This window comes from Anas acuta, chromosome Z (genome assembly GCF_963932015.1).
Source record: "Anas acuta chromosome Z, bAnaAcu1.1, whole genome shotgun sequence".
NCBI classification, from domain to species: Eukaryota; Metazoa; Chordata; class Aves; order Anseriformes; family Anatidae; genus Anas; species Anas acuta.
In genome coordinates, this window is record NC_089017.1 from 14,339,523 (window position 1) to 14,366,720 (window position 27,198).

Genomic DNA, 27,198 nt, shown 5'->3' on the forward strand with positions numbered 1-27,198 from the left:
TGCAGAAGTTATGCCACCCAGCATCCATCACCAGCTTTTGGGTTGCTTTCATTACTGCATATTCCCTTCTCTTGGTAATCAGCACAAAGGTCATTTTTTTATTCACTAATCCATAGATTTGCACAGAGCTGGACCACAGCTTGTGGACATGGGAAAGCAAGGATATGCTGAGAAAGGCTGAGGAGAATGTTGCTTCTGGTTGGAGATGGGGGTGAAGAGTACATGTATAAGGGCTGTGTAGTTGCAGTCCTTCCTCCATCTTGCAATGCTGGGTCACTCTACCTATTTTGCAAACTTTGCCTACACTTGTATGTAAAATTTTTATACTTAGCTATTTCTTCAGCCTTGTGCCTGCCAGGCAGGCTGGGAACCACCTCAGTCAGTGCAGAAGACAGCTTGGAGATCTTCCCCAAACTGTCTTGCTGGGGTAAAAGGCCACTGCTGGCCATTTCTGCTGTTCAATCCCATGCATATTTTATTGGTGGTTCATGGAAGCAGGCCCCAGAAATTCAAAAAAGCCCCCAGAAATTCAAAAAAGCTTTGTAAAAGCCATGAGATTATACCAAGTTATAAACTTTGGGATTTTTCATTAGCTTTTGGGGTTTTAGCTTTTGCCATGAAACTACAAGGAATAAATATTTATTTTATCTTAAATATAAGCTCTGTTTCCAACATAATCATGCACAGACACAGGCCAAACACTGAAGAGAAGATGTGGGAAACAATAAGAAAAGGCTGTCAGTGTAATTAATGCCAGTCAATGGGATAACAAAGTTGTCAGAGCTCCCTTTCCCATAACAGTTATCCAAGTTGATGAGACTGTAATCTGGTAAAGGTAACTGTCAGTCTCTGTAGTGGGTGCAAATAATGGCATCATCTTTGCATCCTGGCCCAAGCAGATATAAGCCAGTGCTGGCCAAAAAAGCCATGCTGCTGTATTACCATGCTCTTATGCCCAGAAGCAAATACCTATAGACTCCTGTGCAACACATTGGTCAAAATAAACAAACAAACAAACAAACAAACAAACAAACAAATAAATAATAATAATAATAATAATATATACTATATATATATATATATATATATATATAGTATATATAGTATATATTATATATATAGTATATGTATATATATATATAGTAGGCCAAATGGACACAGTCTATAGCAGGTGGGTGAACTGATGGATATTAAAGAGTGGTTGTAAAAGCCAGATCCTCATCCAACAGAAGAACTGTGTGGGAAAACTCTCTAGTGATGGCATCTGGGCCAAAGCCATGTTGTACCTTCACCCAGCCTGAAGAAAGAGGTGTGACTGCAGCTGGTGAAAACTGCAGACATCACAAACACTCTAATTTGTGTTTTAATATGATAAAAGGCAGAATCACTCTGGGAAAGATGAAGAGCACAGAAGGAAATGTACATCACTGGAACAGACTCAAGGAAATAGTGTATAATCCACTATGCATCAGCTCCCAGGACAATTATTGTTAAGTCTATGAGACTATGACTCCGAGAACTTTAAAATAAACATTGACCATTACAAGATTCATGATAAAGTCATGAGAGTTGGCTACATTATCAGCCCCCACCCCCTCTGGGATGCTTCTGGTGTCAGGGGCTCTTGTGTGCGTGAGGGAATGTGCCTGTCTGTGGTTTCTGCATAAGGGCTGGTGTGTACAGTGTGTTCCCCATGAGCCTGTGGCTCCTTCCTCAGGGCTGCTTGCCTTGGAGGGATAGTGTGTGGGGATGTCTCCCTAACACTCTGCACACCTCAGAGCTTCAACTTGCTTACTAATGGAAATGTGACAACTGTTATTTCACATAATTGTAGAAACAGAGAACATGAATCTCCTATTTTTCTTGTGAACTTTGCTGTACCCATCCATTGGGGTTACCCTCTAAGGGCTGCAGGCAATGTTGAAGAGCCAAGTGATGCACACTCACCCTGAGACCACAAAGCAGGACAAATGGCTGTGATTAGGATATACCACTGCTACAGCAACACAGAGCTGTTTTCCAGTCTGGTTACAAATGGGGCAAGTCAGAGCAGCCTCTGTAAAACAGCCTGTGGTGGACAAAACACACCTTGGAGCAGGCAGTTCCAAGAGGATAACCAAATCCCTAGTTCATACTAATTGCACCCTTATTCCTCATGAGGCTGTCTCACTATCTTCCATGTGAAAATGTTTATGCATCAACAGTGTGTACAGTGCCCAGGTGAGATGGGAGGGCTACAGACCACGGGTTTTTCTCTCTTGCTTCTCTCCCCAGGGTGTGAACCTGCAGGTTTTATGTGTTTTCCCTTCCATTCCTAGCAGACAGATGCATGCTGCCTTTACTTCACAAGATTATTTGAGAGTTTTTGATTCTTTTTTGTCTGACAGAGGAACCTCGCTGGTACTGTTTGTCTCTATGAGGCAAAAATATCAGCAATATTACAGAACTCATAATATCCTGGTCATGTTGCTCAATTTTTCCTGTTATATCCAGCCCATATACCATGTGTAATTTATCTTTGAAGAGCCCATGGCTATTTCTATAGTAAGAAAACTGAACAGCTACCTACAGAGGAAATAAGCTGTAGAGGATTTTCAGTGGTGCTAGCCAGGAGAAGGTATCTAATATTTGTCATCTGATATTTGTGTGGTGGCAAAGTGCAGCTAGCCAAAAGGACATTTTCTGGGAAAGGGGACACAAGGCAACTGCGTGAAGAAAGAGGAACAGAAAGTGTCAGGAGGAACACAAATGAGAAAGAGGAGGATGAAGGAAGAAGAAAGTTGTGGAGATACAAACAGAGAGATGTTGGAAACACATAGCAACCACATGAGGGGAAGGCTGATCAAAAGTGCAAGGGCTCAGACATAGGATTCACATCCCCAGAATTTAGCCATTTTGTAGTTGGCCATTGTCATTGACCTGTTTTTTGAGGTCTCTGTCTGTTATAGAGGAGGACTAAACAGTTACCAGAGACCAGACTGGTAACCTCCAGATGGCTTATTTCATCTCAGGTGATGGGAATTGATCTCGGGAGGAAGTTCAGAGCTGCTCAACCAGTTGCTTGGACTCTCCACATGAAACAGCTCTGCTTTGTGGGCCTTGAGAACTCGAAATCACTTCCTATGAAGTTGGCATACGGTGGTTTCAGATTGCTACTGGCTTCTTAAAAATGCTCCCAGGTATAGCAAAAAATCCATTAGCAGTTGTTGTATCTCAGTCTGCTTCTGGTGCAGGATATAATTGTATCAGACAAAACATTATTTCTTCCTTGCTGTGCTGGGATACAAAGCAGGAACACTTTTTACCTGGACTAATTTAATCATTACGTACTGTATAATTATATTAATTATATATAAATGGTATATATGTTATAAATGGTATTCTATGTTATTTGCATAATACATATATAATTTATATAAAATCATATATATATTGCCTTATAACTATTATATAAGATAAAGTTTGAGCTTTTAAGTCCACTGTGAATTCTGCTTACCTTTCTGTTAGTGGGCACATGACTTACTGACAAAAATTGAAAATCAAAATACATGAAAGGCAGAGAAGTCTTATAACACTGGCCTTTGCAGTTCATGGGGACCCAAGAGAAAACAGGTCCTGTGTAACCACAAAAACCTCTGCGAAGGGCCCTGTGCAATGTTGACAGCAGATGAACTGCTGAAGAGAAAAAAAAAAAAAAAAAGAAAAAAAAAAAAGAAAAAAAATGGTAAGGATGAGCATACAGAGAAAGTTTGGGAAAAGTCAAATGAAAAAGGAGAGTTGTGGTTTGCATTTTGTGAGGGAAGGAACATTGACATTTGGCACAAATGAAGACATTTGGCACAAACATGGAAGGACTTTGATTCTGTGACTTGATGCATATGGGAAAGAGCCACCAGCACAGATAAGATGCCTTCTCTGTATTGTCACTTTTAGGCAGAGTAGGAGTCCATGAAATTGCTCTCTTGTCACATGTGGCATATTGCTCTATCTCAAGGACAGGACAAATCAAGAGGCAGGAATATCCTGAGTTTGAAATGCAAGACTGCATCTTGCCACGTGAAGTATGCAGCCAGGAAGATATCACTTGATATCATTTGTCACAAGAAATACCCAAGAAACAGAAACCATATTTTCAAAAATCTTACGGTATTTCCATTCATACAGAGAATTAATCACACAGTCTGCTGGCAACTCAAAACTAAACAGCAACCAGTAGAAATCCAAATCAAACAAGTCCAAAGAAATGCAGTTGTCAGTAGTGTCAGATAGTGGCCAGTTTCTCAAACATGAATAGGGTCCCCAGAGAGGACCAGCTACAGAGCAGCTGCACTGGTGTCTGTGTGCTGATTAGTAGGGATGGAGTAACTCTTCCTGCCCTCTGGTACAGCTATACATTTCTCTGTGAGCTTTTACACTCTGAACAGGAGGGACACTCCCTCCTTGGGAACTTCTTCATTGGAGATCTCCAAGAGCCACCTGGACATGGTTCTGGGCAGCCTGCTCTGGGTGTCCCTGCTTGGGCAGAGGTTGGGCCAGATGGACCCAGAGGTCCCTGCCAGCTTCAGCCCTTCTGGGATTCTGTGATGCTGACATACAAAGAGTGGCAAACCTTTAGGTCCCCAGTGCAGCATGAGACTTGTGTAGCATGGTAAGGGAGTGACATGAAACTCCATCACAGCCGTGCTCTGCCCAGGTTCACAATACTCATTATGCATTATATCATTGCATAACATTCAGGTGGAAGCATTCCCATGTGTTGGTGAGTGTACTACCAGCACTTCAAAGGCTTTGCTCCGAGGCTTGCATCAGGACTCCACCAAACCCTTTAGTTTGTTTTGAACAGCTGAGCGTTGCCTGGTGGTATTTGCTTTTAGTGGAAAAAAAATAACGCTCAGAATCAATCAACCAATCAATCAAACAAACAAAAACCTTATTATTTGAAACAAGGTCATAGAGGAAGTATTTTTTTGGACAGAAATAACCTGGATGACCTGGAATGTAATGTTCTGTGTATTACAGTGGAGCTATGTATGAATTCAGAGGTTGTTAATCCTTATGCTAGAGGAGCACAGAGGCTGGCCAGACAATAATTGTCCTCTCAAGCCAAAGTGAAGTCAAGACTTTGACAGTCAGCATATTCTGTATTTTGAGTGTTATGTTATAAATCTTCCAAACCTAAACAAGGCTGAGAAATCACACAAGTAATGATCTATTAATGCACATTATGTTGTTTTTTTTTCTTCAGAGAAGGGAGATTGTATAAAATTACACAGTCACATTGTATTGGCTTTTGGCTAAATACATGCACTTTAAGGGGTGGATGCAACTACTATTATGCTTGCTTTTATTCATTTACTTTTCAGAAAAAAATAATAGCAAAGCATAACACAGATGACCCAACATCATCCAGTGCACTTAATCCCAGGCAAAAATCCAGAAAGCCTTTTAGGGAATGACAGGGAAATAATGTTCACATTATAGATTCTTGAAGAAGTGCAAATATCTAGTCAAGTGGTGTACTTTAAACTTTGTAAGAATAGAGAAATCAATTTAGAAGGAAATCAATTAGAAGGAAAGATCTTTAAATCTGGAGTAAATTCAGTACTATATTTGAATCAACATTGGAAAACAGGCATTAGCTTTGGGGATCAAATTATCTGACCTGTCCATTACAAGGGCATGTAGTGATAGAACAAGGCATAAAAATTTTAAACTAAATTAGGGTGGGTTTAGGTTTGATATAAAGAAGGATTTCTTCACCAAGAGGTTGGTGAAGCACTGGGGCAGGCTGCCCAGAGAAGCTGTGGATGCCCTGTCCCTGGAGGTGCTCAAGGCCAGGCTGGATGGGGCTTTGGGCACCCTGGGCTGGTGAGAGGTGTCCATGCCTATGACATGAGGATGGGAACTAGATGGTCTTTAAGGTCCCTTCCAACCCAAACCATTCTGTGATTCTATTATCAATTTAAGTGTATAAATGAGAGACGCAGCATCTATTCAAACAAGTATTTTTCCCCTCATTTTTTGACCCATGTGTTCTGTAGCATGAGGAAAATGAATCAGAATTTGTTATTTTTATGCTAAAGCTGTACTAATAAGCCAATAGCAATAATGGAGCTATCAACACTTTCAAAACTACATAATAGAAAGGAAAAGGTCGTTCTCTCCTGCTAGGAATCCAAACCAATTTCTGAAAATGCCATGGCATCTTAGAAAAATAATCCTCACTTGTAAGTCATACCAAATCATTTGCTGAACAGATGGGGCCTGGGTAGGCAGTGGTAGGGAGATGCCCGAGGCTGGAGGTGACTGGTGAGGACGCGGGAATGCCGAGTAGCACTGCAGTCAGCAGAGACAACTGCTGCCAATTCCCCATGCAAAACAAACAGAAAACTCATCCTGTTCCTCTTGCCTCTCAGCAGTCGCTTCCTATTTCTAAACTGGGGTTTGTTGCTGACTACAGAGGAATGTAGTAATAACCTGAAGTGACAAAATTCCTCATTTGATGGGTATGTGCAAGCTTTCTAAAGCTGCTTAGGTACCTAATTCCTTCTGAAATGAATGAAGTGAGATGCCTAAGTGCCTTTTATCAAAGTCCAAAGTTCTGTCTTGTTATTTTCATGGTTTAAGTCTCCTCTGGCAACCCCAGACAGCCCACAGAGTATTACATACCTGACCCTTTCCTAAGGAAATAGTCTTGGGCATCACCAAAGAGGGGCTTGTGTGGGATAGTGAGGTGGGATGGTGTGACCTGATGGGCACAGCAGACACCCCTAATGCTGCACCTCTCCACTGCTCTGTGGCAGTGGCATGGCAGGAGGGGTCTGCCTGGAGGGGACCTAGCATTGAACATGCATGTCTCACCAGACATTCATCTCCTGTAGGCCTGCCAGCAAGCATCTCCTACTTTCTTTGTCTGCAGAAGGAACTGCAGCATTTCTTGATGCACATGGGCAGTGAGGCTGTCACCTATGCACTCATGGTGGGGGTTTGAAAAGATAGATGCTGTCCTCATGTGTAACCAGTTGTCTTCACATTGGTGATTGCAAGCAGGAGGCCTAGCCAGTTACTTGCTGTCTGTGTACAGTTTGTTTTGGTGATCTCCTAGGCCTCGTGACACAACAGCCTGTCGGATGAAATGTAAGCACAGTAGTGCAGCTGTAGCTGTAAATCAGGGGAATCAGCAGGAGACCAGTTCTCCCTTCAGTTCTACCCTCTGCTTTGCTCAAAATTCATCCTTCGTTGAGCAAGCTTTTGCTTGGAAGACTGTGTGCAGTTTCTCCCGCTCTTGGTGGAAGGTAAGACTTGCATTTAATTTTGCCAGCTATTCCAACTTACCAACATCTCCCACAGCCCTGCCTGTGTCCCCTTTCCCAAGCAATGCTAAGAAGACAACATCAATGCCTGTCTCCCTTGCTCAGCTGCATCCCAGGGTGGTGTTCCCTCTGCTCCCAGCTGAAGTCACCTCCCCAGCTGACAGAGCTGCCCAGCAGACTGCCCTGCCCAGACTGCTGTCATTGCTCATTCCTCTTGCCAGAAAAAAAAAAAAAAAAAAAAAGAAAAGGAAAAAAAAAGAAAAAGCTTTCTTTCTATTTTCTTTCATTTTCTTTTATTTTCAGATTTGGCCAGCCAATAAGTAAAAACTTTGTCTCTTAAGCAGAGGTGAGGTCATGCAGATACTGAGCAGAGCTGGGAGCCTGAATGAGCCAGTTATGTCAGCCAGTTAATAACTTTCCTGTTGTCATTTATTTGTCATTCATCCAGAAGAATCCAAATGTGCTTCACATTCTTTACAATCAGATTATAAACCCTTCTTGCTAATGGGGATGCTCTGCACACCATGGAGAGTGCATCACCTCTTGGGAGCAGCACGGAGCTGCTGGGCTGTGCTCTGCCCCACTGTTCTGTCATTGGGAACAGGAGGTCAGGACAGTACATGTTGGGGAGCTGGAGCAGCAAGGGAGCTTGGTGCTAAAGCCAGGGACACCCCAAATGGCTGCTTGGAATTTGTTCTGGGGCCCAGAGAAAATGCTTCCAAAAAAATACTGTGAGAATAGGACATTGCATCAGGGACACCACTCTACAGGACAGGGCCTTCTGCTGCTGGCCTGTGAGGAGCTGCTCTCTAACTTCTCAATTCCTGCTAGCCTGGGCATGTGCCAGAAATCAGAAAAGTACTTATGGACTTTGCTGTTTCTTGGTGAGATTGTGGAAATTACTGTATGTAAATTCAGTGCTGAGAACCACTTTCATCTCTTGTTACATAGGGAAAATACCTCTGGCTGGGCTACCTCAGAAACAGTTTGTGTGGGTTAATTAATTCAGCTTTGCATGTTATGTTGAGAAAGGCTCAGAACAAAGTCCTGCATGCCCTGCCACTATCCATGTTGTTTTCCTGCTTTTAGGGAGAGAAAGAAGCTGCATGAATGGGTACACAGTGCAGTGACTCCCAAACCCAACCTATAGGACGTGGTTTGTTCAACAAATTTTGACTCCCAGGCACTCTAGAAATGGGCTTCAATATGTTCAAATTCATCTACAGCTCAAAACCACATTTCTTTTTAAGACTGGACCAAGGACAGATTTTTTATGACAATATGATTTTTTGTTAATCTATTTCTTTGTTGATGTTGTTGTTCTTTGTTATATTTTTCTTCTGTGGCTGAGTACCTTATTTATTGAAATAAAGTAGTGAACACTTGTCTGAAGTTTTCACACTGTCTGTTGCTTCCTTGTGAGATGAGAAACCATGCAGTGTGGCTCCAAGGGGCATCTGCAGTTTGCTCTGAGAGCAGAGGGCTGTTGTCGCCTGGGAGGAAAGGGGATGCTGAAGGGATACCCCAGACCTCCTTCACTCTCTGAAGCCACTCTGACTATTCTAGGCCAGCTTTCCATCACTGCAGAGCCCACCTCTGACACGGCCTCTGACCCAGCTCACAACCACCTTTATCCACTGCCTCACCACTGGATACCTCACCCAAATCTCCCAGCACCCACTCAAGCTCAGAAAAATTTCTTACAGTCCCCTTCTCTCCAAGAGCTCTTTCAATCACACTGCTGTAAAGTACTTGGTCAGTAATTCACAAACAGGTTTTGTTTGTTCCTTTTGTCGTGTTCCACCCCCCACCCCCCAGGAAAAAAAAAAAAAAGAAACTTGCATAGGTAAATGCCCGTGGAAACAAACTATGGAGCTCACAGCTCCTGCATTTCAACAGCTTGTGGAATGCAAGTACAAGTTTCTGGTCTGTGACAAAATATTCAGAAAGCTTCAAGGCAAGTTTGAAAAACATCTGCCCACACTTTTCCTAACTACCCTTTCCTGGAAGAAGGCCTTTATTTACTGCATGAGCTGGTGATATCCTTATCAAAATCAGTGGTGCCTGAAAAGCCACAATTACCCTGGGTTTCCTTTGTATATTTTTCTCCTTGTATGCTAATGGAAGTGCTCTAGATAAGTGAACTGTGCTTTCTTATTGCTTACTTTATACTGTCCTGTAAGGAATGGTAAAAGAAATGATGCAATGCTATGTTTGATTAGTAATAGTGCTCTTATGAATAATGATAAGCAATAGCTGGTAGGTGGAAGTAAATCTTTCTACTGTAGACAATTTTTGATCCTATCATGTACTGTCTCATACCTCATGAAAAGCCTGGCAAACATTTAGAGAAATTCCAGGAATTAATGATGATAGAATTAGGGTTAATTCTGGAGTTAATAAAAGGAAAAAAGAAAAAGTACCCACTGAAAATACTTTACTATTCTCTGTCTCTCAGCCTCTCAGCCTCTCTCCCTCTCTCCCTCTTTCTTAGAGTTATTCTACCCCAGCTCCAGACCTCCACATTTCTTGGCTGACACTTAAATATTTGTCTTGGAAAATTAATCTTGTATTCCCCTTTGCTTTCAAAGCCTGTGGCCTTCTGTCACACTTTTTTTCCCCATGTTGCACTTCACTCTCCCCTGGAGAAATGAGCTGTTGTGATGGGATCGCAAGTGCAATGCAACGAGGAAGATGGGAGACAATCTAAAATAAAACAGACATTTTGCTTGCATGAAATACCTTTTACCAAAATCATTTTCCATGAAAAACCATCTTCAGAAAGGCATTTAGGGCCAGCAGTAATTAACACCCTTTGGTCCTGCTTCCATTTCTGAAAGGTTCTGGGAAGAAACCATTGTTGGTTTCTTCTCCTTCAGTGGGTTACCAGGTACTTGGGGTATGGTAGCTAATACTCAGGAAGTGCAAGATTAGGAACAATTCTGATGAAGTGGAAAATGTGCTGATTATCAGTCATGTGTAGATTCATCCTATCATTACAATCTCTGCTGTTTCTTTCCTGTTTCCTGCTTCTTTGCTGCCGGTCTCTAACACCAGAGCTGGACAGACACTGATGCCCACGGGTGGATGTATGAGAGGAATCCATGTTGGTGCCTTCCTCTGGGCCCGCCCATTCTCCGACAGTGAATGTGTCATTCAACCTCTCTATTAGTTTTGCTCTTATATGTGCTCATAGCCAACTCTCTGCAAATTGAAGGTGGTAGAAGACCTGGAGCTTGGCTGAACAACTGAACTGCCCAGAGAGACCTGGATGAACTCAGCCCTCGTGGGGCTCAGCATGATTAGCAAGTAGAAATGTGGAGGTCTGGAGCTGGGGTAGAATAACCTGGTGCATCTGCGCAGGCTTGGCAGTGACTGGCTGAATGGCACCTGGGTGGTAAGGATCCAGAAGTTATTGTGGATGCCAGGGTGAATAAGAGAGAGCTGTGCTCCCATCATGAATAAAGGCAAGCTGCATGCTGGACCGTGTAGGGAAGGATGCGGCCAGCAGACTGGGAGGAGTAATTTTCCTCCTTTACCTAGTGATGGTGAGGTCATGACTGGATGACTGAGTTCAGTTTGGGGCCTTCTGTTCAAAGGGGGTGTAGAAAAAATGGAGAAAGTCCAAGGGAGGGCTACAAGGTGCTGGGACCTAAATCCCAGGACCTGTAAGGAGGGACTAAGTAAACTGAGCTTGTCTAATCCAATGAGAAGAAATGAAGGCTGATCTTATAACAGTGTATATGGTCTTGAAGCAGCGTTACTAAGACTGTGGAACCTAACTCTTCAAGGTTTTCAGCACTTGGCTATTCAAACCCACAGCTGGCCTGATCTGGTGCTGATGATAGGCCTCCGTGAGCAGAAGGTCATACAAAAAACCTGCAGAGCTACAAGAAACATTTCCATGGCTCTTTGATTCGCTCACAAACTTGTGTTTGGAGCTGAAATCCCATGCTCCTATAAACGTATGTGATAGAAATCGCTGGGCTTCTCTACCTCTGTCTCTAACACTGTCCCCATTCCCCCATCCTGCTCCTGGCACCACCCTATGTTCATCTGATGGTGTGACAAATTATGCCAATGACTGCTTTTTGGTTACAGATTAACTTCATGACAGTCATTATTTCCAGAATTTACTACCTACAAAGTATTTCTCTTAATTAAATCTCTTATTCATCCTCACCTGTTGGAATTCAGCAAATCTGCTAGTTTATCTTAATTCCTATTCCAAGCCCAGCTTTTTAAACCATGTATGAAGTTCATTTGATCAGTTTAGACAATAGCTGCTGACTCTGAGTGTAGCAATCTCAAAGCTGTTTTGTGCAATGAAACAGACGGGACAAGTCAAACTTGAACTTGGTTTGAGGCAGGAAGGTTTCAAGTCAAACTTGAACTTGGTTTGAGGCAGGAAGGTTTTAAAGAGTGCTTGTTCCAGCTGCTTTGTAATTAATATTATGTCAGTGCATGATGAATGCACAAAAGGGCAACATCACTCTAAAACAGTTCTGCAAGCAAAAACTGTAAGCCCATTGGCTTTATTTTCTTAGTACTTCCAAGATGCTTTTTGCTACTGGAAGCCACCTGTGCCTATCTGTTATCAGAATATCTGGTTCTGATAGTGTCTTTTCATTGGGCTTTAATATATGAAAAGGGCAGCCTCTGTTTTTTTTTTTTTTTTTTATTAAATAGATAAAGCTTCAGACAGCTCCTCCAGATGACCTGCAGTCTCTGCAGCCTTGGCAAATTTCCTGATGTAATTTACTAAGAGTGGTATTATGTGCAGTACTGATAAAGGTCTCACTTTCAAACTGTTGTCAGCTAGTCTTTAAATCCCTGCCAAGACCTGGTATTGAAAGGCTGACTTTTTGTGATCCTTAGCTAGGCATACATAAGAATAATGTTAAAACCAAACCAAAACCTTGTTTTTTCTTAATTACTTAAGTCAAACTCCAACGTCTGAACAGTAAAATTTTTGCATTCTTCAGTATCCTGTCCATATGCCATTGTGCACATTATAATCAGCAAAATAAGACCTAATGGCTGATTTTGTTTTGAGAAACAGCAGGGTAATTTACTACAAAGGCATGATACCTGTATTTGCTTATGAGTGTGTCCTACCCTATGAAATGAGAATTTATCTAGATTGTTCATGACAAATATTTTCTGCATATGAATGCTCTGTGCATGATGCACTTCCCTCCCTGAGTTTAAAATATTCTTAAGTTGAATTTGGAAATTGAACTAGAGGTTGTGAATACTGATGTGATAATGGGATGTGAAATGCCACAATAGCCAACCTGATTTAAGAGACCTAATTCTGCTTCCATTTAACTCCATTAGTAAATAGATCACACTCATCAAGACACAAAAGCTAAAACCAGATAATAGACTGAAGTATCCAATTCAGTGTGTAGCAGGATGAACCTGTTTGTCTCTTTATTCCTTGGCTGTAATAGATCTCTAATGCCTTATTGATAGATAAAACAAATTGGGAGAATAATTGCTCTCATTTCATTAGATAGTGGTGTTTGTGAATAGCAACTGATGGGCTTTTTTTTTTTTTTTTTTTTTAACCTTGAATATGTGGTCTCAGAGGTAATACAGGTCACAGATGAAGTGAGTTTCTGTAGATCAGTGGTTCTCAAAGGTTTTGCATGCATCTCCTTCCTCTGTTTTGTTTCCTTCCCCAGAGGGAGCAGCGGCTCAGTCCCTCTGAGCCAGGTCAGGCTGATTGCAGGGTCAGCCTCATGCTCCCACCCTGCAGGAGGTGCCAACAGGTTAAGTCAGATAGATGGCCCTGGGCTAGTCCAAGTTATGATTAAAATCAATAAATAGTCACTAGTTTTCCTGAGCCTGTTGGCTGTTACATCAGAATAAAGTAAAAGAAGTAGAAACTTTTTTTATTTTATTTTTTGGTATAAAACTGTGGAGGAATCAGATCTAGACATGAGGGAAGTAACTCTTTCGTATACATCTTTTCAAACAGAGAATGTCTTACTTGTGAGCAAGGTGTGTCTCAGGAAACAAAAATGAGACCAGACATCTTTTGACACACCAAAGTCAATGAGAACTCCTCTTTTATTTTGGGTATGCTGAATGCAAGTAGATCACTATGTCTAACTGCTTTCATTCATTCTTTTCAAGAACCATAGGAAATATAGAAAAATTGGTCTGAAAAGGGGACAATCCTGACCTTGAAAAAGGCTACACCTAAAACAAGCAACCAAAAACAGCCTTTCATCACTTTCCTAGTTTGTGAATAACCAAGGTGAAATTTGAATCTTTGTAGTGTATTCAGGTCCTGAAGTCTGTAGAAGTGGAAGGTTTTGCCAATTGATTTGGGCCTTGCTGCCTCTCAAGCACTGGGTGGTGTTTGTTTTTCAGAGCCTTATCAGATTTGCATTTCAAATGAGTAGTGGTAACAAAACAATGGTAGTAAGACACTTTTCATTTCTAGATGTTCTTCCATCTGAGATGTCAAAGTGCTTTGCACAAGTCAAACACTTCTCCCAGTACTGAAATATAGATGTGGATTATGGATCCCCATGGCAGCAGTAGTTAGGAAGAGAGAGACTGAAAGTGGTTTACTGGAGCTGGTGGCAAAAATAAAAATGGAATCTGGGGCAGAAATTACTGCACGCATGGTTCAGGGGAAGGCAAATATTCAGGGGAAGAAAAATATTATTTTCTCTCCCCTTCTCTCATCTTACCTACTACCTGCCAAGTGTTCAGCCTCCTCCACAACTGTGATTTTAAACTAGTGAAATGTCAACAGAAATGTCGTAGCCCAAACAGTATTGCAGTCACCACATAAATTATGACTTTTGATGCAAACCAAGATAATCTGAATGTATCTCAATGGCTTTCACAACAAATGAGATTGGGGAGATTGAGCAGAAGTCACACCCTCACTGTGGTGTGCTGCCTTGATGGTGATGCTGCAGCAGAGGGTGCAGCCACGCTCTTCAAGAACTGTGTAGCATGGGCCATGCTGCATTAAGCCATCAGCTGGGCTCGGAAGAGACATCACCATGCTAATGATCCTGTGGTCTGTAACTCCCATGCCATCTGCTCACACTGCTGCCTACATCCTGGCTGCAGACAGAGCTCAAGGCCTGCAGCGTTGCAGAATGCTTGCCTCTGTCTTGTGTCCCCCCCAAGACTGCATGGACAGGCAGGCTGGAGCCTGTGAGACAAGGGAACACTGTGGCCTGCTCTCACCAGAGACTGATGGAGTTTGCAGCATGATGTCCTCTTATATACTGTGTCTATGTACATCATAGATGGTGAGCAGGCCCAGTCTTGAGATGATGCTCAAACCAACCTTCCTGTGACAGAACAACCCAAACATGCTCTCTGTCACTGTATTTTGAAGTAGTTGAGAACATGTCTCTGCACATGCAGCTGGTACAGACATCCTTACTCCAGGCAGGCTTTGCACTTCTCACTCTGCGTGTTGGCTGTCTGGGGTCCTGGAGCAGCTCCACCAATAGACCTGAGTGGATGACTGATGAAGACAAAGCCGTCCCACTTCCCTTTACTAGATGGCCCTGAGGTTTTGGGAGTACCAGGCTTTGTGGCGTCCTTACCACACCTGTGGACTATTTTCTGGTCCTCAGCATGTCTCTTTTTAGGTTTTCTTTTCCTTCTTTCCTTCTCTCTTTTTTTTTTTTTTTTTTCATTTAACATGAAAGATTGGAAACATGGAGCAGAACTTAGTTACTCGGTGAATTGTTTGTTACTATTTTTCAGTAGGTATTAAGAAACCCATCTGGATTTCCTAATGGCTGAAAAACACTCTCTGCCGATGTATTTTCCAGTGCCTTGGGTTGCTTCTGGATTTTCTACTGTAATGGCAATTATCTTAGTGGAACAGCAGTTTCCCCCCTCCCATCTGTGCTCTGCACTGAAACAAAGAGGAAACTGGTGTATGCTTGTTTAATGCAACTTGACCCCCAGCCTGCAATTTTTATGATTTGTGTGGCAGTGAAAGGTAAAGAAAGGGGAAAAATACAAGCGCACAAGGAAGACAAGGAGAAAGAAGCTTCATTTTTCCCAGGCTGCCCTAGGACTGACCGCAACTCAGCCAGGGCTGATTTGTGGCCATCAAGTAAGTGAACACAAAAGCATCAGGGAAAAGGCACAAAGGCTCTCCTTCAAGATTGACAGCTTGTTAAGGACCATTATTAATACAAATTCAGCTTAAATGACGGGGTCACATATATGATGAGGTTTTGATTCCCTGCCTTAGTCTCATAGCATCTTGCCACATCTTTATCCAGAGGGTTTATCTGTCAAGCACATAACCCCAAATTAGCCATCATTTATTCTCAGTTATCTCTATGTATAGACCCTGCACTCACTCATCACTGGCTGAAGGATGTTGCACTCACCACCATCCTACAATATCGCTAGTGGAAGGAGAAATTGCTTGGATAAGAATCCACTTTTTATTTGAACTTTAAAAGCTACATTTCATTAGGAAAATGAAATCAATTAGTGGCAAGGGACTATGTGGGAAGTATTACAGTGGTCTATTATTTAGAGGCATTTTTACAGCGTCTAATGTAATAGCTGTGTCCTAGGCATCCTGCAGCCTGGGATGATGACAGAGCATGACTCTCCTGCAGGACTGGAAGATGGAAGAACCATTCCTAAGCTCCAAAATAGTAGGACCATAACTGAAGAGAACATGATTTGCCAAGGGAGTGAAAATTAGATAGTTTAATGTTTTCTGTAGTTAATTGGTTCCTTAAAAAGTACCAAATTAATCTTATTTTTTTGCCTCCCTGTTGTGAAGTACTTTAATAAGCGTATTCCAAAGAATCTTCAGATACATGTAACATTAAAAATCTGAAACATTATAAATGAAAGTTGATAAGCATCCTATGTATGGCAGAGTGAAAAAAAAGAAAAAGCACGTTCATTTTTGGAAGAGCAGAATTGATTATTAGGTTGTCAGAGGTCTCCCTACTGACAATTCCTGCAAGACATCATGTTTTTTTTTTTTTTTTTTTTAAAGCAAGAAACAACTGAAGAAGAATAATTGAACTGACCATGGAGGGTCCTTGATGTTCCCCAGTTTCTCAGCAGCATCCGGGGAAGGAGGCACATGGGGAATGGAAAGTTAAGGTGATATGGTCCAGCCTGGTCCCACTTCTCTCTCTGCACAGAAGTCATGCAAAATCTCTGGCTCCTGTGCATCATTACTAGTGGAGGACTGCTTATCTTAACCAGCTTGTCATGGGGTTTTATGGTCTTTCAGGCTTTGTATGAAAGACAATACTTGTTTTAGAAAGCCACTTCTTTTGTCCTTTGGAAACTAATACTAATTTGAATAAAGAACCAGTGACAGGGGAAAGACAAAAACAACAAATAAAAGGCACAGCAGATGTAAATCAACGAGAATCTATTGACTTCAGTGGAGCTACACCAGTGTAGACAAACTGAGGTTATCAACTCCATTATCACTGGAGATGTGACATTCTCTTTGGGAGGAGTTTTAACTGTGACAGTTTATTTTATTACCTTTTCTCTGCTTAGCCCATACTTGCTTGAGATTGCATTGGCATCTTCTTCTCTTCTAGATGCTGAAGTTAAGCATCTTTTTCTTTTTTAGGTGCTGAAGTTAAGCACTGTGAAACTTTAACAGTGGATCAAGCTGGAGAAGTGGCCACTGGCATCTTGTAACTCTTCAATGACTGTGCATTAAAAGAAAATCGAAGAAACTAGGACAATTTGGTTAAAAAAGAACGTTGTGTGAGTTTAAGGCTGCTCAAGGGCAACCTTAATTTATGTGCCAATAAGTTACACAAATATTTTCTCTACTATTCAATTAAGAACAAGTAGTTTCCTTGGCAACGGCCACATTACATGGAACTTACCCGAGCCCTGAGTTCCAGCAGAGTACTTTCCCTAAGAAAGGAACATACTCATCTATCATGTAAATGTCTAATTTGTACACGGTTTTGAGAGAGAAGGGAGAAAATGGAATTTCCGTCAAATTAACACAGCCCTTCTCTTGTACTGGAGTCAGAGACATGCTCTTTTCTGTAGTTTTCTCCTGCTTTTCATTTCTCTTTCAATGTTAACTTGCCTATGAAAATTGTGAAAGAGTAGGATTGTGAAGTGGATATATTAAAAGCTGCGAAAGGAGGGCAGGCTGTTGGCCAAAAGGATGGATTGGGGGGTGGTGGTGTCTGCTTAAAAAACAGGAAGGTGGCAGTCTTCTCCATTCAGCGTTGCTGCTGAAAATGTGCTCTGTAGTTCAGTTATGATGACTGCGATTAGTCCTTTTGTGGGAAAAAAAAAAAAAGATCCCAGCCTGATTATGCTTCAAGTTGCTGCTTCCTTTTAAACTATCAGCTTTCTCAGTGATACAGTTACTGTGGCCCATAAACGTTGCCAAGTTTCTGGCTTCTTGTGTATGCAGGTCCCTTCAGAGATGTACCTCCAGAATGGCTGTCACCATGCTAAGAGACCTGTTCTGTTCCTGAGGCATTCCCCCAAAACAAACTGAAAAGCTGCCATTGGATCCAAGAGTAAACATCATCCCTGGGTGTGGAAACACCCAGCTCTATAGAAATGGGGAAAAAAAGCCTGCTCTACCTTCCCCTTGGAAGCAATCCATTGTTTCCCTTCCATAGACTCCAACCCTATTTTCAGCTGAGGCTGTGATGGGCTTCCCCAGCAAAGTCCGTGCTTTGCTCTCCCACTCTCATGACCCAGCCATGGAAAATGGATTTGACATTGTCAGATTTAATCTCCCGTGGAATGTTTCTGCAAAGCTGGAATAAAATTTTTCCCTCTGCTTTTATCCTGTGGCTTACATTCAATCCATAAGTCAATTTTAGGTCTTTAGGATGTTGTTACCCCGTTCCTGTGTCCATCAGCAGTATTAAACTGGAATTCATTATTTTGTTAGTGAGAATATTCCTATAGTGGCAGGATGCTGCACTCTGTGCCTATTCCACTTTCCTCCCATCTGTCTATTTGCTTTAGTTCAATTAATATGAAAATGAAAGGTCTCTGGTTTAATCACATCTTTCATCCTTTATACACACAAGCACATTTAGGATTATGTAACAGGCTTCTTATTGTAGCTCTCCTATCCTACTGAAACAGTCATTCTGTGTAGCCTTGCAAAGTCATAGTAAACAATTAGATTAATTATTTTCTGTTTTACATGTCTCTAAGGTACCAAACCCCAGAGAGGATATGTAATTAACACTGCTCCAATTATAGGTCGTCATGAAAGTGTGATTGTGATGAAGCACATGCTTCTCACTTGGTAAAATGTACAGGGCAGGCTATTCTGTGGCTAATGTAAGATTTATGGAGCCTGTCATAATTTATTTTCTCTAAGTGCCTGAGCATTGTATATGGTGCAATAAATACATTCTCATCACGATTGACCTTATCTAGTTTTGCTCCCCTCCTCCCAGCATTTAGCCACACATGTCCTTCAGCCAGCCATCTCCCACTGAATTACATGTCATAACATGAATTTCTCTGGGTAGTGGCTGTTTGCAGGCAGGGATATGAAAAGTCACAGCAAAGGCACCTCATCTGTGAACTGCCAGAGTAGGGGTGAGACAGGAAGCACGGGTCACAGGCTGTTGCTGTGTGTGAAAACAAGATCTAATTTTTCTTTTGTCCACAGGGAACAGAAACATTTTTGCTAACTTTGGGGTATTTTCTTTGCCCCACTAACTCCAGTCAGAAGCTGCTACAAACTGGGATTTTGCTAGTTCAGAAGATGGCGTGAATCTTTTCCTCATTTTTGTGGGATGAGGTAAAAACTGCCCAGCATCTGTGTGGTGACTTGCAAGCCTGTTTGCTTGAATTTTGGAGAATGTGTAAATATGCAACCTCCCCCCCCCCCCCCCCAACCACCAATATATCAGTAGTGCTAAATTACATCATTAAATACTGTACTGTCCTGCTATGCTGGAAAGAAATAACTTATAAGACCCATTTTGAACTAGATACTAAATATTGTCCTATCTCTTTCTAGTTAAGTTGTTTGACAAAGTCACCAGGGACGCAAACAAAACCTGACTTCTCTTAGTCCCTTAAACTCGTCATATCCTTCTATGGAGCTCTGACACATTCAGCCAAACCATTCTCGTAAATCTGGACATACTCTCAAATCAAAATCACTCTGACATACTCTAAATTTTCCTTCCTTCAAGTCATAAAATACTCCAGGCCACAATGCTGAATTTATTTAGCACTATCTTAGAAAATCCTTTCCATATCCATTTCACACACTATCTCCTTTAAAGAGGAAAAAATATGCTTGAGCAGCAAAAAGACATAACTGAAACCATCACTGTGCATACCAAGGCCACTAAAAAGACACACACACAAAATAACACACACCCTTTGACATTACCCATCAATAAAATCATAATTTCAATATTTGAGGGCAATAGCTGTAGCATCTTCCTTAAATGCTACAAGAACACACTTATATGTGTCTTCATTTAGGCAGCACAAGGTTTTCTCACCTCTAGTCAAATCACACCCAGCTAGGAAATCATCTGTAAAGGGGTTCAGAGATGGTGGCGATAGACAACTGCTCAACTCATCGAGGCATTGAATAAGATTCACTTAACCAATGCTGGAAGGCTAAACACCAGCATGGGCACAGTGAAAAAAAAACATTTTTCTACAAAAGTCATAAAAGTACAAGAATTTATTTGAATCACAGCAAGATAACATTTTTCTTAACTAGTACTTTGCTTATTTCATCTGCATCAGGAGTTGGTAATTATCTGTGTGAGGAAATGCAGTTACTAACCAGGTACTAAACTATTTTATATTTCACTTTTGTTGAAATAATGAGTCCTTTCCACCACTACTTATCAGTAACATGTTCAAGAATGGTTTTCACTCACTGGAGAAAGGCATGTTACCTCCAGAAAGTAAATGTAGGATCATACTGATGATCCAATTGGCCCTATACCTGCCTATTTTTACAGTTGGAATTAGATCTGAGCTTTACCAATTTGGCCTTATCTTTTTAATAAAATGTGCCAACTTATCTTTATCAAATCAAATAGTCATGGTTCTCTGTGCTCTATGATAGCATACATCCTACTCATTTGTCTAATGGTTATGTTTTTGTGAACATACTGTAATGTTGAAATGGTCATTCTAGAGAACAGAGACCATTTCCTCTGAGTGAAACATGTTCAGCTACTGTGAAGATTTCACTATTGTTTTCATCTTGGCTTCTGATGCCCTTCCCACTGAAAGCTTGAAGTTAGGATGAATGTAAAGGATGAAGGACTGTAAGATAGCTCTATAATGAGCTAGGTGTCACTGATATGTAAATTACTATTTAAAAGATTGCTTTCTTGCTCTGACCTTGAACTCTCTGCTGTAAATAAGAGTCTCTACTTTATTTTGAAGAACCTCTTTGAAATGTTGAAATGCTACAGCATTTCAACAGACATCTGTGACACAAGCACAAAAGTGGTTTTAAACATTAATCATTTCCTCTTTAATTTGTTTTCTGTGGAAGTGAAGCAGTGTCTAATTATTTATTTTGCTGATAGAGTTAAATACGTGACTTAAATCATGCCCCATCCCTGGAGGTGTTCAAGGCCAGGCTGGATAGGGCCTTGGGCAACCTGATCTAGAGGGTGGCATCCGTGCCTGTGGCAGGGGGGTTGGAGTTAGATGATCTTTAAAGTCCCTTCCAACCCAAGCCATTCTATCATTCTATGATTCTATGATTGGCATTCTTGTTGCCTGCTTTAATTATTCAGCTGCCTAATACACCACATCTCTATTTTCAAGACAGCTTACAGTGCCGATTCTTTTTGATGCATTTTTCCTGAGTATATAAAGCCCTAAAGCCCACAGATCAGCCCACAATTTGATCTACCAGTCGTAAATGGAAAGTTTTGGAACAAGTTCCATCAGCCTGACAATGACTGCATTGACTCTATTATTGAGACAAGAGTCTGGTCTTCTGCAGTCACAAAAATATTGTGAAAGAGGTGTGTAGATAAGGAGTCATGTGCAGACATGTGGAGACAATAGCTCTTCACCCTTACCTCTTCAGGATCAAGGCAGAACTATTGCCTTTACACAAATAATATGGCAAATGCATCCCTCAGTTGCTTCAGTAGCATCCTACTACATTTTAAATTGCAATGGTAATGATGTAACAGAGTTTGGTACAATATGCTTTGTTCAGCCATCTGCCAAATTTAATGATAGGGAAGTGACAGAGAATCTTTTAAGCTGGATTTGGCCTGCATCATATGATTAAATGGGGGAAGTGCCCCCATTATGTGTTAGATGTGTACTTTTGAGTAAAGATGAGATTTGCCTGACTGGCTGAATTTACAGTATTTTACCTTTCTGGCTCCATCAAATCTGATAATAATTTTCAGAATTATTTTGTGCCCCATTCAGATCAGCTGTCTTCCATTCTGTTGACAAGGAGCCAAGTTCCTTGTATGCCTTATTAAACTTTACTTACCATCTTTCTACTTTTCATTATTTCTATATTTTGAATCAGTCTCTTTCAATTTCATTAGAAAGACCATTTGGTCCAGAAACCAACAAAATGCCTGTAGATCTATCCCCCCCCCCCCCTGCCTGTAGGGCCAGCTAAACATCTGGAACCATTATAAACAGCTTTTTTTTTTTTTTTTTTTTAATTAAAATTTCCTCTTGTAATAGGAAAGTCAAAATATTTAATCTAGGTGCTGCTGCTCCAAAGGCCTCATGGAGGCAGAGGTATAACATTAACAATTTCTTCCACTTTTTAGTGGCTTTGGGGTGAGTGCTCAGAACCTCCGCTCTCCACTGGCAGGGTCCAGGCAGAAAATCAGAACTATTTCAGCACTACCAAAGAAAGAGTGTGGTGGAGGCGAAACTCAGACACCAGGCAGAACATTTTGTTTAGTATTGTTCTTACAATAGGATCTGAAAGTTTCAGCTAAAATTATAGCTCCATTTTCATAGACACTGTGGGATGGTAAAAAGACAGAGTAAAAGATACAGCCTTCAGGAGTTTACAGTCTAATGAGAAGAAGACATAGATATTAAAAGTGGACAATTCCTACAATTTTTATTCTATATTTTGTTTGTTTGTCTGTTTTGTTCTGCCTTTTTTTTTTTTTTTTTTTTTTTCTTCCCAGGATCAAAACTCATTTTACACAGGCCTTAGGGCACCAAATCAGGGAATAAACCTGAATTAGGCTCAGAACCTGGGATGCACACATCCATCTCATGCTCTCTGCTATAACTGAAAGTTTGAATATGGTGAAAACATAGAATAATGTAAATCTATGTTCATGATGCCCGCAAATCCTTGCAGCCACATGATATTATCCCAGGGGCAGAGCAAATGTATCCCTGACCCATTCACTCTCAGTTGTTGATTCTGATTCCTAATCAGCCTGAAGCTAATCAGGCCAGAAATGTGGCATAGGCATAGCTGGAAAATATTGATGTAACATGGAAGACTCTGACAGCACATGGAGCATCTTTTAAGTAACCAGACTTGGGTATATGTTACTTGTATGAGAAGAAAAGTCTTGCTTTTATGGTGATACTAGCACCACTGCACATAGGTGGCGGGCAGGTGGGAAATGCTGTAACAGGACCTGTTCTGAGCAAACCAGGTGACACTATAGGCTCAGTTTGCAGCCACATTTTATTACTTAGGAAAGAGACTGGGGGAGATTTTAACTGGGGGATGGCAACAGAGTGCTGGTCATAAGGTTTCATGACCATTTCACTTGTGCAATATGGGAGCACAACTGGTATGTCATGACATTGGTGGTGTGGAGTGAACATCATGCAACACTGCTTGGTTTTGGTTATGCAGCTGTTATGACTGGGGCTTTTGTTGCACATTGGGGCTCGGTGTCTAGGCTGTGTAGCACTGCTTTAGCTGCAGCTGCTGCTGCTAGCAGGCATTTCACTTCCCTGGCCTTGATCTTAAGAGCTGCACAAAGAAGCTTCAGACTAGATGGACTGGATACAGTGCTTTTTCTATTATTCAGGATGATGAAAACAATGACCTTATAGGGTGCTTCTTCCCTTTCCTACGTGACAGTTTTGGCATAAAATTTTCCTCAGACTTGACAGGCATAAGGGCTTTGCAGCACTTTCCTCCAGAGTAGAAATATTGTTTCCTTCAGACAAAGGACATAAAAGCTCTGGTTAGTACTGGTATTTCATATTCATATTACAAAGTGGCAATGTCACCACCAGTGTGGCACGAGAGGCAATATTTACGCAGGAAGCAGTAGCTAAAGGACGTAACAGGTTGGGTGAGGACTTGATGCTGAGGTGGTGCTCCACAAAGAGACATCTCTGCTTTGCTTATTGAGATCAAACTAGAAGAAGCAGCCAAACTGCCTCAGGCTGAGCCAGATAAGAGACTGCTGAAGGCTGTTGTCACTAGCAAGTCCCTCAGGGCACTTCAGGCCTCCATGGATGCTGCTATGGCACTTCCATACTTCTTCTGATATGTCCATGCAGAACTTTGCCCCACCTTGTCTCCTGGAGCTGCTGGCTCTCAGGAACATCTGCAGGGTGCTCCTTGGCACTGAGTGGATGTTTTCTGGTATCTTGAGTCTGGCAGCATGCAATTGCTGGATGGGCAGTTACTGAGTAAGCCTGGTAAGCAGGGGTGTTGCTCCATGCTATTGACAGAAAGGAAATAACCAACATTATCTTTAAATATGGGAAGTGAGATTTCAGAATCAAAGCAAGATAATTTTACATTGCTTTGCCAAATTCTGCATGTTGTAATAATGACAGACTGAGTACTACAACCAACACACTACCTCAGATGCCTCTTGAGAAAGATGTACATTTAAAAATGAATTTGTCATGCAAAGGTGGATACCTTACAGGTAATGTCTGTTACCATTCTTCTTTGGTGACACTGGGAGTCTGTGCAGTAAGGTACAGGACAACGACCTTCCTTTGCTTGCTCAAACCTATACATTGCATCTGTCAAGCCAGAGAAAAGATATGAAATAGTCCAAAAATCATAAGGACCTTGCATTTATAACAGCATGACACTTTCATCATGTAGCTGACCTAAGAGGAGTGATGTAGAAGTCACTCTCTCTTCCTTTGCATCAGGGCTGTGCCTTGCCCTTGACAGAAGCCACTGAAACAGAATATGGTCAGAAGAGGGTGAATCACACCCATATTTTTTTTTTTTTTTCACTTGTTAGGCAAAGAAAACAGCCAGTTTCAAAAAACAAGGTTCAGTGAGTTCCTCTGAAGCAGTTGCAAAAATATGCTTTCCCCTCTACCTGTCATTCTGGGGAGCTGCACACATATTGACACATTCTGGGTGATCTGGGCAGACTGTCCCATGCCACCACATTAGGAAGGATGGTGTATCCCTCAGGGGCCATGCCTGGAGACAGGCACAATGGAGACGGCAGAGCCCTGTGGGTGACCTAACATGCAAGTGGTGGGAGAGGAAAGGGATGGGCCAAAATAGTCACTGATTAGAGGCCTGGCACCCCAAAAAGAAGTTATACTGCTCTGGTTACAGGAAGAAAGCTCTGTGCCAGCCAAGTCTCCTGGCTAGGATGAAACATAGTAAGTTGTCATGACTAATCCTGTACTGTGAGGCATCAAATATACCCAGTGCCCACCACGTCACTGACACTTTAGAAATTCATGGAGGAGATGGAAGTCCACAGGCTGTGAAGAGCTGCCAGTCAGTGGCAAACTAGGGCAAAGATAAACATTTCATCTGGCTGCTTCCTGAGATGTAGGGCTCAGAGGCTGACCTGCTTCTGGATCCAGTATCCTACATCTTCCACAAGCAGTGAGTGAAAGACCTACTGGGCTCAGCAGTTGCACCACCTCTGTCAGATTGATGCTATTGTTGTGGTATATCCTTAGAGCCGGACGGGCTTAGGTTCATACACTATGAGATGCAAACTCTGTATCCCCCTTTTCCTTATTTTAACTATTATGTTTTTCCTTGATTTTTTACAATGACATCAGAGAATCTTACAGCCTTGCAACCTGTCCAGCCCCACGGCAACTCTTCTGGCGGCTGTCTTACTCTTAAAACCACAAAAACCATGGAGAAAACAGGAAAGAAACTTGAAGTAAATAACAAATTGACCTGAAGTCTCTGAGGTCCAGGTTATCGAATCAGAAACTAGTTTTTGCTCAACAAACAAAAGCCCATTTTGCTGCTGTTCACTTTCCCAGCTCTTACCGGCAGACATCCCTGTACGGCACACAAGTCAGGACCCAGAAGAAAGAAAAACAACTGTAAAATAATGTTGTAAACCCAGCCAGTGGCATTTCTGTGAAATACCTCTGAAACAAATTTTAATCAACGCATATCTGATAGCTGAATATTTTCCAGTTGATATTACACTCCAAAGTATAAACTTTACCACATATGACCCAGATGTATTCAACACTTTTATTATTCAATTTACCCATTCCTTGCTTTACTATTAGGTGAATGTATTTCCATTCATGTCTTCTGAACAATAAGCTTGTCCCTGGGGCCCCTATAGATATTGTAATCCAAGCATCAAGAAATAGGTGCATGTTAGCTCACATTGTCTCTGAATTCAGGTCTCCTGACCACAGGTCTGATGCTGGCAGTCAGTGGTTTATACAAATTTTAATTCTTTTTACTTTAGTTTTTATAGCCTATTTATGTTGTGTAGCTCATAAATTCATGAGCTGTGATGAACTCCTCTAAAAGCATTTAGACAGCTGTTTAAAATAATCTTTGGTGTCAGCTGAAGAACTTTGGGAGTATCTTGCACCGTATTTCATTCATGTAGCTAACCTTAACAATTAAAGTTCTATCATAATTCCTGCGACAGCTTGCAGTCAAGACTGTGCTGCAGAAAATAGGGTCTGTTCCCATTCTCCTTTGGGAGAATGAGTCTCTCCCATTCTCTCTCCAAAGCAGAAAGTCTAATAGGTAAAAGAAAGCTCCTTCTTTAATGGGGAAAATCTCTCCTACATGTTGATCACACTTAGATATACACCCTTTCTGTTGATGATTCTTTTTTTTTTATTATTCATTTTTTTTTCTTTTTTTCTTTTTTTTTTTCTTCTTTTTTTCTTTTTTATATGTGCAACCCACTGGTTATTGAGTAAAAATATGGTTCTTACTTCACCTTGTAATTCATTGTAATGCATAGGAAAAAACAGAGTCTTTTGGCATTAGAATAGTCTAGTACATGAAGACACAGTAGAGGGACTTTTCCTTACCCCAGTGATCAGACGTAAAACAGTCATTTTTCTCCTTTGATGTCTTTCCTCTTATCTGTGATATTTTGAGTAAAACACTATAAAAAAAGATCCTTTATAATCTGTATGCTTATGAAAGGGATGTATATATATACAGAACAGTCTCCTAAGAGGAAACAGTTTCTTTACAAGCATAACCACATTTTAAACGTGAATAGTTCCAGAGATTTTTATTTTTGGTTGTGACCTGATGTTCAGACTACCTTAAAGTTGTTGTAAACGACTCCAATTTAGGGCAAGAGGAATACAAAGAATTTGGGATTTTTATTTAATGTTTACATTGCCATTTTAATTCAGCATTTGTTTTCACTAATCTTAGTTATAAATTGAGCTAAATTTCAGCCCCAAGCATTTTTTGCAGGGAAGATATATGGGCTTGCAGTGGAAATGCTGAACAAACACCAGCTTCCCTCAGAGAGAACGAGCTATGTAAGGGGAAGGTGGGGAACACAGGAAAGCACAACTCCCTTCCACTCATTTGGGATTTTCTCTGTCTCAGCTTTCTGTATCAGGGATAATCCCTTGGAGCGCTGCGAAAATTGGTTACTGGTGGTGAAATTTCCATAACTGCTTAGAGGGGTTACATGCGTCG

General features: G+C 41.3%; 1 long non-coding RNA gene across 1 annotated transcript; it reads left to right on the forward strand.

Annotated features, from left to right (window-relative positions):
- The first annotated feature begins 7,150 nt into the window (after positions 1-7,150).
- On the forward strand, positions 7,151-18,907 carry LOC137848167 (uncharacterized). The gene is made up of 3 exons (XR_011091197.1): positions 7,151-7,295; positions 16,336-16,445; positions 16,933-18,907. It is a non-coding gene; the product is annotated as an uncharacterized lncRNA (long non-coding RNA).
- The last annotated feature ends 8,291 nt before the right edge of the window (positions 18,908-27,198 follow it).